Source organism: Limulus polyphemus, unplaced genomic scaffold (assembly GCF_000517525.1).
Source record: "Limulus polyphemus unplaced genomic scaffold, Limulus_polyphemus-2.1.2 Scaffold3093, whole genome shotgun sequence".
In the NCBI taxonomy this organism is placed as follows: Eukaryota; Metazoa; Arthropoda; class Merostomata; order Xiphosura; family Limulidae; genus Limulus; species Limulus polyphemus.
This window is the reverse complement of record NW_013668703.1, coordinates 77,449-87,791: the sequence shown is the minus strand read 5'-3', so window position 1 is coordinate 87,791 and position 10,343 is coordinate 77,449. Positions and strand designations below refer to the sequence as shown.

The window sequence follows — 10,343 nt, the reverse complement described above, 5'->3', positions numbered from 1 at the left end:
GTGACGGTCAATCCCACTATTCGTTGGTAAAGAGTAGCCCAAGAGCTGGCGGTGGGTGGTGATGACTAGCTGCCTTCCCTCTAGTCTTACACTGCTAAATTAGGGACGGCTAGCGCAGATAGCCCTCGTGTAGCTTTGCGCGAAATTCAAAACAAACAAACAAACCTATCCCTATATGATTTACATCCAGTGCTGTGCACATCTGACTGCAAGCGAGACTTTTGCTGTGCACGAGACCTGGTGTTGTGGGCAGACGAGTATATGTTTGTAATCTGCCTCTCACCGCAGTCGCCGGGTAGAGGGTTTGCTGGAGTACTTCCATTTCACCGTGTTGGCCCTAGACCCGCCGACCCGGGAACGTAGGCGAGTGAGGGCTTTCCAGGTGCTTCAGTTCTTTTCTGCTCTTCTGGGGAGATTCTCAGCACATGCTCTTGAAGGCGGCGTCTCCATACTTCTATACTTCTTCACGTGAGGTCTCTGCCATAGTATACAGTGATTCAGTTGAATCACAAAAACTATTCCGTGACATCAGGCGCTTCTTTACTCCAACCTGACCGTATAGAGAGTGTCTACTGTCCTGTGTCTGTATAGTTAGCCTTGCTCTGCTGACAGCTGCTCTCCTGATGTCTGGTGGGCCGATCCCAGCCAGCACATACAGGCTGTTTATGTTGCTTGGCTTTAGGCAGTCCGTGATGATTCGACAGCTGTCATTGAGTGTGGAGTCGAGATTTCTGGCGTGAGTTGAGTGTTCTCAAATTGGGCAGTTATAGTCAGCATAGGAGTAGCAGAGTCCAAGCGCTGAGATCCTGATGATTGTTGGGTCAACCTAGCTAGTGCTTCAGACAGAGCAGATAGAGCTTCTTTGACTTGGGCGAAGTTGCTGTCTTACATAGCGATAGCAAGATCGATGGCGTAGGCGAAACTGCGCGTGTTGAGATGTATGGGCTGGTTATTCGTGTAGATGTTGAATAAGATAAGAGCTAACATAATACGGTGAAAGGTATGGGGGAAATGACACGCATTCGTTTTAAATAACATTTTATTATTGTAATTTGTACTTGGCAGAGATTATTAATGTAACCCTTTTAGAAAACGAACATACTTTTATTCAAGTATGTTCAAGTAAAATTTTCCAAAATCGGCCTTTTCATTCGGGCTCATTGCACATATGCCAAATAACGTATTTCAACCTTTTACATCTGAGCAAGGTATCAGTCACTGTTGCTTGTATACTAAAGATGAAATTACTTCGATAAAGAGAGTTGATCTACTACACTCTTCCACCATTAACTCATGAGCTCTTAATAGAGCATTTAGTTAGCCAGTTCTGTTCAGCGATTTAGGTCACAGTGAATTAGAAAGCTCAGGCATCAGCTATTCGCTCACGATTCTGTAGTTAATCATGCAGCTTATTGTTCACGGACTTAAAACGCAAAAATCCGAGGTTAGATTCCCACAATAGACAAAGAGAAAATAGCCCGTTGTGTAGCTTTGCGGTGAAAAAGTCCAAACACAACAGCTAGAAGTTTAAATTGAATACACTACTAAAGCCGGCAGATATTATAAATTTCACATATTCAATCCTTTGTTGACGTGTCCATGAACCTTTACCACCTAGACGCTTATTTGTTTAAAACGTCACTAATTGTGTTTTGTTTGTAATTAAGCACAAAGCTACACATTGGGCTACCTGTGCTCTGTTCACCACGGGTATCGAAACCCAGATTCTAGCGTTGTAAGTCCGCAGACATACTGCTGTGCCACTGGGGGACAACATTTAACTTAGAAGTTTAGTTTTCGAACAACTAACGTTAGGAGGCCTTAGGCCTTATAAAATAATTTCAACAAATATTAATAAAGAGAACATACACCACATTAACGTCGGATTTTTTTATGAACTTATGTAGATCACTCAGTTTTTTAGAGTTTGGGCTGTAATGTACAAACTTTATTTATATATATGTATTAGTGCTCTTAAAGTTGCACAAATAGTAGAATTTTGAATGGGTGGTAGTTTACAGATATAATATTTTGCAACATTTAACCAAGCTGTATATGCATATTCAATGATTTATTTAATCTAAATTTTCAAAATGTTCTTTTCTGAGGTGTCTCTGCTGTCGCCAGCAGACTTCTTACACAATCGATACTTTTCATATTTACTTTTTGATTTCATCATTAAGTTTGGTCCAAATTAATCTCGTATCATAGATAACTCCTAGGAATTTAGCTGACGTGAATACCTTGAGCTGGGTTACAAGAAGGTATAATTGGGGAGATGTTTTAAGGTGTCTTGGTGATTTCGTGAAACAAACTACCTACATTTTTCTTGATACGCAGTTTGTTATACCATTTCCCTGTTTGGTTTATGTGAGGTTAATATTAATTGCAGAAGAGGGGAAGTTATTTGGGAAATACTTTCAATTAGCCACATCATCTGCAAATTACAAACAAATACCCCGATGTTTATGTATGGATGGCAGACTATTAATTTATATGATAAATAATATATTAGTACGACGATTTGTAATAACTTTTTCGAGAAGTTTGCCAAGAAGACGACTAAGAAAACTCATAGGGTTGTAACTGTTAGGTTTGTAGGCTAAACTTTCCTTTTTGTGGAATATAGTAACATTGGCTTGATTTTAAAGTATGTTTCCCCGGTGGCTCAGCGGTAAGTCTGTAAGCTCATAGCGATAAAAATCGGGTTTTAATACCCGTAGTGGGTACAGCACATATAGCTCATTGCGCAGCTTTGTGCTTAACAAACAAACCAAAGTATGGTATACAGCTAGTTTTGAGAGATGGGTTGAATTTTGGTTGGTTGGTTGTTGGCATAAAGCTATACAATGGGCTGTCTTGTGTTCACCGCGGAGAATCGATCGAGTCTCTGATTATAACATTATAAGCCCTTAAGCCTACCTTTAAGCTAGCGGGGGCAATTGATTGAAAATAGCTGTGAAGCGTTCATATAATTTCTAAGTATCTTTTTTACGTAGCTAGTTTCTACGTAGTCTTGGCCAGGGCTACGATTTTCACCTTAATTGCAGTTTTCATAATGACTGTTTTTATTAATGGTATAGAATTGGATTTTATTATCATAATGTTACGACAACGCAGGTCACGTGACGCTTGTATCATGCCACTTCCTTCTCGAACCTTCATGAAATGTGGGGAGACTACTAGATTGGTGTAGTCTTGTATATATAAGACCGGCCAAGAAACAACGCGAGGTAATGAGTAATTGAATGTATGCCGACAGAATATTGTTGAGCACGTGAGACGTTCGTTGTAAATTTAAGCGTTTGTTATAGAGCGACTGTTGAAATTAAGTGTATCGCAAAGCTGTATTCAGAAAGAATAAACCAGTTTTATTTAAGAAAGGACTTGTGTCGGTAAAGTTTCTTCGGTAAGAATTTTTACGGAAAATTAACTAACGAACGGAGACGTAACAAATTGGTGTCAAAAGTGGGATAGAAAATAAAAAAAAAGAAGAAGAAGATGGAAACGAGAGGCGGTAAATCAAACTACAGCTTAACAGATTTGATGGCAGCAATACAAGAACAGCAAAAGAAACAAGAAGAACGAGAAGAGAAACAAGACGAGAAATTACAGCAGTTCTTGGAGGAAAAAGAAAAGAAACAAGAAGAACGAGAAAAGAAACAAGAAGAGAGGCCACAGCATTTGCAAGAAAACCTGCAACAGTGGCAGCTGGAACAGCAAAATAAACAAGAAAAGAGATTACAGCAGTTATTGTAGGAAAAAGAAAAGAAACAAGAAGAGAGATTACAGCAGTTGTTGGAAGAGAAAAAAAAAGAAACAAGAAGTACGAGAAAAGAAACAAGAAGAGAGATTACAGCAGTGGCAACTAGAACAAGAAAGGAAACAGGAAGAAAGTCTTCAACAGTTGCAGGAAAGTCAGCAGCAACTACAGGAAAGTCAACAACAGTGGCAAGAAGTACAAATGGAAAACATTAGTAAATTTAAAAGCGAATTAGATACATTAAAGGACGATTTATTGTCTTTTACACAAGGAGGATACATTAATTATCGACTTAATCAGCCCCAGACAATGGCAAGCCCCTTCCAGACCCTGCAGTTAAACCCTAATGCAGACATATTCAGTCCAGTTAGAAGTCACATCCCAGATAAGAATGTCAGTAATAGGAGTGATCCAGTACGAAGGAAGCCACAGGAATTCGATGGGAAGGCACTATGGAAGCATATAGAGCACAGTTTGAGTTACTGGCAGAGATGAACGGATGGACAGAGGAGCAGAAAGCTGTATATCTGGCAACGAGCTTGAAGGGAAAACCACTGGAAATACTTGGACTGTTGTCAGCAGCCGACAGACACAACTATAGAGCACTGGTAGCGGCTCTCGAACTCAGGTACGGAACCCAAAATCAGTCAGAAGTCTACAGGGCTAGGTTCAGGACGAGAGTCTGTGCTAAAGGGGAGAGCCTGCAAGAGCTGGCACAGGACTTGAAAAGCATGGCACACAAGGCCTACCTAACTGCACCACCCGATCTCCTCAAGTTGTTGCTGAGGGATCAGTTCGCAGATGTCTTGAACAGTCCACAACTAAAGATACAAGTAAATCAAGCACACCCCTCTACCATGCAGGATGCAATAGCCAGAGCTCTCGAATTTGAATCCTACGTTAAGTCCAGCACAGAGGTACCAAGGTTGGTACAGTCATCTGGATTCAAGGCCAGAAAAGGTCAGCTTTCAGAGAAGTTTGAGGGACTTGGACCAGTCAGCGGACCACCTGGAGAACCATTGTTTTAGACCAACGTTTCTCAACCATCAGTCCGCCACAACAACCTCTGATACATGGAAATTTACGAAAACAAACAAAAACTGGCAGAATATTCATATGTAACTCGTAATGGTTTTTCGTTGTACTTGCATTTTAGTGGTCTGCTACAATTTAGGGAGGCAGCGAAATGTTGAGTAACGCTGGTTTAGATCACTCATTGTGTAGCGTTTCAGAGTTTCAAAATATTTAGGGTCAGTTTTGGTATCAAAATGAGAGCGAGAATTGTGCTAGTGTTATTTTTAATCTTTTAATTTCGGTCCGGAAGATGTTTCTGAGACAATTTATTTATTTTTTAATGTGTGGGCTTCTATTATTACTGAATATTTTCCCTACTTTTCAACATTCTTGGATAAGGTTGATGATTTATGAGATTGGTTTCTAATCATTGTGATATCTGCGTTGTACGCGTTTGTATTTTGATATGCAACTGTATGCCGTTTTAATAATACAATCAGTCATGATTTGGCAGTAACCTTCTGTGTTTTTTATTCGTATTTTTAGCGTATGTAATAACTCTAAGCAGTAAGTAGGTCTGAGATAGGTTACTAGCCGTTGGGATCTCTGTGCGTGTGTGTTTCGATATACAACTGTTTGCTGTTTTAATGAGATAATCGGTCATGATTTCGTATTAGCCGTCTATGTGTTCTTGGATCTGTAGCGTAGATAATAGCGCTAGGCAATAGGTTTTTGTCTAGTATTAGGTTGCTTTCACATGCCATCACACTTATGCCAGGAATTCAAACGTCTGGTGCCATGCAGGCAACTTTCATAACAGACAGCATATGTTGTAAACAAAGTTTATACTTTGAAAGGCATCCATTGTTGCCATGTATGTGGGCTCTTGTACGCTAGGGGAAAAGAAACAACATCCATACACGTTTTACATTCTAGTATCCTGAAAGACAAGTTCAGTGAAAAGTTTTATAAACCATATTCTGGTACGATGCTTATTCAAACTCTAGAGTATATATTTCAAATTTCCTGGGGAATTCATGCTTCAGCAGAACATCTATTGATATTTTTCAAACGACGTGTCATCTCCGAGTCCACTAAAAATTTAATTTTGTCTTCTCACAGTCCACACTGAAATTTTCCATAGAAGCATCCATGTTGTTTATGGTGAACCTCATTACTTTTTAGACTGGTGGCTCATCGATGAAACAATAGTTCATTGAGTACCACCTGTTGACTTTATCAGCAGTTCAGTGATTACAAATTGTTACCGAGTGAGCAAATAAAGATTAAAACAACGCGCCCTGGATTAATCACGTGAATTGGCACAGTTTTGTTTATTTGATGAATTTCGAGCAAAGCTACTTGATGGCAATATGCGCTAATCGCCTTTAATGTTGAAGTGATAAGCAAGAGGGAAGGCAGCTAATCAAGATCATTTACCACCAGCTGTTGGGCTACTTTTGTCAAAACGATAAGTTGAACTTGACTGTGACTCTTATAACGCACCCTACGGCTCCAAAATACGGAAGGCGATTCTTTTTGGCACTAACGAGCATATTCACAGTCCGACATTGGGCCACGTTCTCCCTGAACCACAACAGGAAGTTAGCATGTCCAGTATGGTGGAGAAAGCATTAATCGTCACAAACAGCCAGGTCAAGAGACCTTAAGGAAGAGAAACCAGTTAGCAGTACCTACCGCCTATACGGATATTCTTAGCCAAATAATGGAATTAGATGTCACAGTTATATTACCCATAACCTCAAAGTGTGGATTGTGCTCAGTGATATACTATAGCTGAGACTCCGGACTTTGCGATCCATTCTTGGTAAAATAACCAATAAGCCACGCCCATCTTAACTGCCATGTTGCTGTTTTTTTAACGAAAATAGAGAGGCCACTAGAAATTGAATACGTACAGTGAAGATTACGAGCCAATATTTTGTTTTGTAAATACAAATTATATTTGTTTCATTGCGCTTTGTAATATAATATTTTATTACCTAATCCAAGAGAAAGATTTTTTATTTTTCAAATAAAGCTCATTATATTTCTTTCTTTTTTCTTTCACTATAAGAATTCAATAAATCCTTATCGATTACGAAAAACATTAAACAATAATTGTGTTTTTTTTTTTTTAGTAACAGTTAGGCAGACAAATGTTGAAGTTTTTCTAATGCTGTTTTAGTACAAGTTTAGGCACAATGTTTCAGTCGCTAATAACTAACACGTATTCTGAAATGACCAAATGTCGCATTCAATCTTATTTCTAGGTAGCAGCATCTACCAGGAATATTTTTGCAAACGAATTGGTATTTCTAACTTTTGCAGGTTTTTCTTCAAGCTCAGTCAACTACTGGATCCCCAAAGCATCTAGTACGGAATTCAAGGTAAACACTTGAAACATCGTTCAGACATAGTTGTTTTATATGTAGACACGTTCTTTTTAAGAGTGTACAAGCAACATTATGTGGTACTCCTTCTGTGGAGTTCTCGTGCAAAACTGAAACTGACAGTTACGTACTAAGATCACAAAAAACTTGAGGTTCGGAAGAAATGTAGGAAGAATCTCCCTAAATCTCCCACAACAGTTGATTCATTCTTAGCCATCATGTAAGCTAATTATAACTACAGTAACAGATGGTTTTGTATTTTCTAAGTGAAGTCGAATTAAGCCTGACTAGACCACAAATGAAACAGTATGTCACAAAATGAATCATTGTTTAGGTTAGCACGGACAAAGAAGGTAAAGCAACTTAACTCAGATTATCTGTACTAGCAGATCGACTTGTTCTGTGTAGCTACTGGATAATTAGGCAAACTTCACAGTACAATCACGGAACAAATGTGAGTGAAACTAACTTTGCTTAGGAGTATATTCAATCTTAGGTCAGTTAGGTGCACCAAAACTCCACAGAGTGCCATATTAGTCGTATCATTCGACTATACATTTACAGAAAAAGAAACAAAGATTTCCAGCTCCTCTGTCTATACTTGCGTTCAATAGGCCAGACAGTCGTTATAATACTTATCGAGCAGGTCGGACACACATACAGAAATATATATCTGTGGTATAGTTTTTATGACCGTGTGTGACTGCTCAAAGATATAGGATTAAAGCAGTTTAAGGCTGTTCGTCTATAGCTTGTATCTCAGTATAGATACCTCTACTAACTTTTCGAAGATATGTGAATAGGCTTAAGTTATGATTTCCACATTTCACATTGGAAATATTCTGATCAGAGTATAAGAATAATTGTGATTTATTTATATTTATAGCACAAACAAAACCCTCCTTTGAAATTACGTCTGTTAAAACAAAAGACAATTCCATGTTTGGAAAAACGTCTAGTTGATAATTTCTTTTTAGTGAAGCACCTTTGTGGGGCAAAGGTTTTTCATTCAAGGTTTATGAAAATCATAAAATGATAAAGGCAATAGTGTAGATCACGGTTCTCAGTTTGTGGTCTGCAGACTCCCTTCAGGTGGTTCGTAAAATGTTTACATAACTACGGAAAAAAACGACAACACGATGTATAGTTCTCATTATATTTCACCGAAATAAAAAATAAAAAAACAGGTGGTGCACGAAGAAAAGCTTGTGAGAACCACTAGCGTAGATTATGTAATTAGTAGCCAAAACAAAACTATTTTATAGTTAATGTAATCGTTATATGTTTTACTTCCTAGTTAAAAACAACACATTGGTAACTGTGAGAACATAAAGCGTGATTCAGATGTTTAGCGTTTTTATTCAGAAGAACACACTGACAAATAGTGGTGGCCAAAAAGTAAAATAAATCTTTAAAAATACATATATATTTTAAATTTTTCTTTTTTCAATTGATTTGGGGAGAAGAGATAAGCAAATAAAACAAATTCCATCAAACTGGCTCACATGCAGAACTGTCACCTGGACTTTACATACAACTAATGTATATATATTTATAAGAAATTAAAGTACTGATACCAATTACAAGAGCTTATTCTTTGTATACAATTCTCATCTATCTTCAGATGACAAGAGATTAGAGAAATAAAATGTTGCGGACAGTTTTTTCTATAAGATTTACAATAAGAGAAATAAAATCAGTATTATATCTTTATAAAATAGCTATTTATTCTGGGTTTATATTTATTTTAGTATGTATCTATTTTCGAAATTATCAACTTACCCTTTCCATCAAAGCATAGAGTTGTTCGTTTTCCTGAATTCGAAAGAAGTAAAATCCATACAGAAAAGCTAGAAAATGTAGTACGCTAGGTACAACGTAAGTTGATATCACGTGATCGCATTGCTTGGAAGAAGTAAGATTTAATTCAGTCTTGGTTCTTGCTATAAAACCATTGAATGGGCGTTGTTCTGGTACAGGTTCTGAAGAGCTATTGTTGTTGGGAGTCGTTAAAGATGGTCCTATGGTGACAATAGGCTGTTATAAAATGAAAAAATAGATAATTTGATGGTCTTAATCAAACTAGTTTGATATCGTTTTATGATTACAGAGTGATAAATTTCAGATATATATTGGCTAAGTTGTTTGATTATTTAAAAAGCGCTGCTTTGTTTACATTAACTTAGGAGTTAAACCTTGTATTGCTCAATTGGAAAACGAATGTCAATTTTTTCATCACTTTATTGGACAGCTGGTTTAGATCCTCTGGAAGTAGAGTGGTGATATCTCTAGAAATTTATAGAATCATCAGCACACAACAATAATGTCAACTACGCTAATTTGTCTAGCTTGAGACCAAATCATTAGCACACAACAATAATTTCAACTACTCTAACTTGTCTAGCTTGAGACTATTCATCAGCACACAACAATAATGTCAACTACTCTAATTTGTCTAGCTTGAGACCAAATCATTAGCACACAACAATAATGTCAACTACTCTAACTTGTCTAGCTTGAGACCAAATTATTAGCACACAACAATAATATCAACTACTCTAACTTGTCTAGCTTGAGACCAAATCATTAGCAAACAACAATAATATCAACTAATCTAACTTGTCTAGCTTGAGACCAATTTATAAGGGCACAACAATAATATCAACTACTCTAACTTATCTAGCTTGAGACCAAATCATTAGCACACAACAATAATGTCAACTACTCTAACTTGTCTAGCTTGAGACCAATTCATTAGCATACAACAATAATGTCAACTTCTCTAACTTGTCTAGCTTGAGACCAGTTCATTAGCACACAACAATAATATCAACTACTCTAACTTGTCTAGCTTGAGACCAGTTCATTAGCACACAACAATAATATCAACTACTCTAACTTGTCTAGCTTGAGACCAAATCATTAGCACACAACAATAATATCAACTACTCTAACTTATCTAGCTTGAGACCAAATCATTAGCACACAACAATAATGTCAACTACTCTAACTTGTCTAGCTTGAGACCAAATCATTAGCGCACAACAATAACGTCAACTACTCTAACTTATCTAGCTTGAGACCAAATCATTAGCACACAACAATAATGTCAACTACTCTAACTTGTCTAGCTTGAGACCAAATCATTAGCACACAACAATAATATCAACTAC

At 37.4% G+C, this 10,343-nt stretch overlaps 1 pseudogene; it reads right to left on the bottom strand.

Annotated features, from left to right (window-relative positions):
• The window catches only part of LOC111088081, a 51,607-nt pseudogene that overhangs the window by 33,384 nt on the left and 7,880 nt on the right, over positions 1–10,343 (bottom strand).